The sequence below is a fragment of the Theobroma cacao genome, chromosome 8, assembly GCF_000208745.1.
Source record: "Theobroma cacao cultivar B97-61/B2 chromosome 8, Criollo_cocoa_genome_V2, whole genome shotgun sequence".
NCBI lineage: Eukaryota > Viridiplantae > Streptophyta > Magnoliopsida > Malvales > Malvaceae > Theobroma > Theobroma cacao.
In genome coordinates, this window is record NC_030857.1 from 11,577,623 (window position 1) to 11,581,814 (window position 4,192).

Consider the following 4,192-nt stretch of genomic DNA (forward strand, 5'->3'; position numbering starts at 1 on the left):
TGTCAAGGTGGTGTGCCCTTCGACAAAGGCAAGGAAATTACGCTTGGGGATCACTAAGCTGAGTACACCCGAAATCTGAACTTTTGAAACCTGTGAGTAAACCTATTATCGTCTGAATTATCTAGAGTAGTTTTTATTCAATTTTGTGATTTGTGAAAATTATTTTAAATGATGAATTTCTTGTTTTATGAGAAAAATATGAATTTATAAAATAAATGGAATTATAAAATAAATTGAATTTTTTATAAATTGATTTGAAAATAGAATGTTGGATTTGAAAATTTGAGTAATTGGAGACCATGTGATTTATTGTAAATTATGATTTGAATTAAATGGCTTGTGATAAATTGGCATGATTGGCTGAATTTATACTTGTGTTGAAAAATATGAACTATCTGTTTTGTCTTGATAAATTGGTTAGTAATATAATTGCCATGCTATGCCATTGAGATTTGATCAATTGGTGGATTAAAGATTAGCTATTGCATTGGCGGGGTTCCGTGGACCAACCTATTAGAGGGGCACGGTAAACTCTTTTATATTCTCACCTCGATCGTAGAGGCGCGTAGGGTATCTCTTGAGGTGGGCTTTTTGGGTGCACTTCACGTTAACCACCACATGAAGTGAGACTCAGTCAACGCCAAAGAACGATTGCCTTTTTTTAAAAATAAAAACAAGTTTTATGATTATATAAAATTTTTCACAACCTTGGCGGACTCGATTGGATACCCCTGGTCCAGGTGTCTCCGAGTATAGGATTTGGCATGAGCCAAGTTTTGAGAAATTCACGAGCCATATTGACTATTTGGTTAAAATGAATATTCATATTGTGAGAAATTTGCTGAAATGAATTAATTTTATTTGTCTTCCTTTACTCGCCTTTAGATTATTTAGATGGTATTTGTTTACTCACTGAGATTTTATAATCTCACCTTTTTTTTTATCCCATCATTTCAAGCCGGGTTAGCCTGTAGATAGCAGACATCGTCGAGAACTATAGTTGGCTATACTACTTCAAAAACTGTAGGTTTACTGTCTTTACCATTTTTGTTCATTTGTGGGCCCATGTAGCATTGTAAATTAAATTTCATACTTTGGTTTTCCGTATTATAGTTTGTATAAATATATTTAGCTTTTACGCTACTAAAAATCAATTTCAGAATGCTCTATAAATATTAATTTGTAAGAAAATAGAATATTTTGTCGAATATTTTTATTTTATTTAAATGGTTATAATTCTATTTTAAATCATGTTTTAGACATTCAAAATTTAATTTCGATTTCGAAATATGAATTTCTCGCTTAAGTACTACATTTTGGTCGAATTTGAAATTTTTAACGAAAAATGACCAAAATGCCTCTGTGAAGTGAAATTTATTTTTCCACTATTTTAAATTGGAAAAAGGCTTAAAAGCCTCTAAAATACGACATTTGGCAACGATTAACCACAAGGGAGATAAGAAACTGATATGAAAGCCTTGCGAGGTCTCGATATGGTATTTGGGGGATGAGTGCCTATCGAGACATCGCGACGGTTGTCACGAACTCAAGGATGGTTCCGGGTCGTGACAATGTCTATACATTAGGTAAAAATTCAGATTTTCACACCAAAATTTTCCATTTAATTTCTAGCCTCACCAAACATCGAATATCACCCAAATATCATGAAATATCATCAATTTCAGCCACAATATCCTCCCTAGAAAATTTGGCCAATAATGGTGATGGGGGAAAATGAATTCTTTTCTTGTTGTTTTGTTTTTAAATATGCTAAACTAAATAAAAACACAAACATAACTTAAAATCAAATCAATCCAACATCTTTCTCTCTCCATACCCATTTTGACCAGCCATGAATTCATCATGAAACATGTAATTTAACCATGAAAAATAAGGAGAAATGCTTAAGGAAAATAGATTTCAAATTTAAATTGAAAAATCTCACCTTTTTCACTTGTTTTCCTTGATTTTCCACACTTTTTCTCTTGAAATCCTCCACCTAAGTTTTGTTCTTATTTTTCCTTTCTTTCCTTTTGTCTTGGCCGAATATGGAGAAGAAGAATGGGATAAATATGGGCTGATTTTAATAAAAAATAATAAAATATTCTTGCTTGACACGTGGTATGTTTCCATTGGTCCATTTTTAAAACTTTAAAAATTTTAAACCTTTTATCTCCACCACATGATTAGTCAAAGGTCAAAATGAGGATAAGGGAAGACCATGTGCTGGACAAGTGTCCTGGTGGTGGAAAATTACTGTTTTGCCCCTAAGGTGGCAAAATTACCATTTTGCCCCTATGCTCTAAAAATACCGAAATTACAACTTTTTCACTTATCAACCTCAAATTATACTCCAATGAGTCAAATGTGATCAATCTTGATCAAAAACATCTTCCAACATTCCAATTTTATCCTCAAGTGGCCAAAATTACCATTTTGCCCTTGGATAGTGAAAATTCCTATTTGACTCCAAATTAATCCTCGAACTCCGAATCACCAATTTAAGTCATTTCTTGACTGTAAAATTTTCAATTTCACCCTAAAATCTCTATTTGATCTAGTTCGAGGCTTAAATCAACTTTGTTGTACCTCTAGGTACAATACCGATTTTTGTAAATTTTTCGGAACTCTCCTAGCATGCAAACATACTATCCTTCACATGTATGTCATGACAAGTATTTTATAGAATCAGGCTTGACATCTTCTCCCTTACTTGGATCAACCATATGATCCTTCTTCATGACTGATTTCGACATCCGGCTAAATATTAATATTTTAATATTATTTCATTCTAAAAATTTTATTTTGTCTCCTTGGCACCTAAAATACCTTATTATGCCTCACTTGACTTTTGAATCACCTTTTATCTCACAAATTCTCCTCCGATAAAATTATTATTATTTTATTGTTATTTTCTCGCGTGCGGAATATTTTATCTTAAACTACTCCTTTCATCTTTCATCATGTTTAAACATTATAATTGGCCTCGATTAGCATCCGATAATCTTTAGTTATCACCATATCAAAGTATGGGGCATTTCACATCTGCATGTTAGAATGCCTTAGAAATAGTTAAATAATCGGTATCGTAACTATTATGCAATTAAGTTAATTTAAAGCCTCGAACTAGTTCAAATAGGAATTTTAAGATGAAATTGAGAATTTTAAAACCCTAGAATGACTTAATATGGTGATTTAGAGTTCGAGGATTAAATTGGAGTCAATTAGAAATTTTCATATCATACGGGCAAAATGGTAATTTTGCCACCCGAGGGCAAATTTGGAAAGTTGGATGAAAATTTTGATCAAGTTTGACCAATTGGAGTATAATTTGGGATTGAGAAGTGAAAATTTTCAATTTCGAGCATAAGGGCAAAAATGTAATTTTTTGGGTCCACAAAGGCAAAATTGGAATTTTACGATTTTACACCACCATGACATATGTCAAGATCCAGAATTTACCTATTATTATTTTATGCTGTGGATAAGTATTAAAGCATTTGTGGTGTTGAGAAAAGGCTTAAAAATTAAGTTAAAACAAGCGAACCAATAAAAATGTGACATGTGTCAAAAATTAAATATTTTTATATTGCCATTTAAAAACCAGCCCATACTCTTCCACTCAGAATTTGAAGGCTGACCACACCTGTAAAAAAGAGAAGAAAAGAAAAGAAAAACCCTAGGGAGGAAAAACTAAAGAAAATTTGTTGAAATTTCAAGAAATTGGTGATTAAAGGTAAGATTTTTAATCTTAAGCTTGAAATTCATCTTGCCCATGCATTCTTTTTCATTTTTCATGAATTATATTCAAGTTTTCATGAGGGGCAATATGCTGGCCAAATTTAGAGAGAGAAAGTTGGTGATAAATTTAGTTGAATTTCAAGGTAACTTAGTGTTTTTAGGTGTTTAGTAACATTTAGTATGAAAATTAAGTAAGAAATCCACATGCCCATTATAGAACCTATCTTGGCCGAATTTTATGGGTGAGGTTTTGTCACGACCCGGAACCTCCCTCAGGCCCATGACAATCGTCGCGACGTCCCGATTGACACTCATTATCCGAAATGCCAACCGGAACCCCGCAAGGCTTACATATCAGTTTCTTTCCTTTCCTGTGAGCAATCGTTGTTAAATATCGAGTTTTTAGAGAATATACACTATTTTAGATCAAAAACAATCAAAATAAAATTTT

At 32.5% G+C, this 4,192-nt stretch overlaps 1 long non-coding RNA gene across 1 annotated transcript in view; it reads left to right on the plus strand.

Moving 5' to 3' along the window:
• Nucleotides 1–4,192, plus strand: part of LOC108663060 — a 31,191-nt gene that overhangs the window by 12,865 nt on the left and 14,134 nt on the right. The window contains exon 2 of the long non-coding RNA XR_001928947.1: nt 8–92. This is a non-coding gene — a long non-coding RNA (uncharacterized LOC108663060). The remainder of the gene's footprint in view (nt 1–7; nt 93–4,192) is intronic.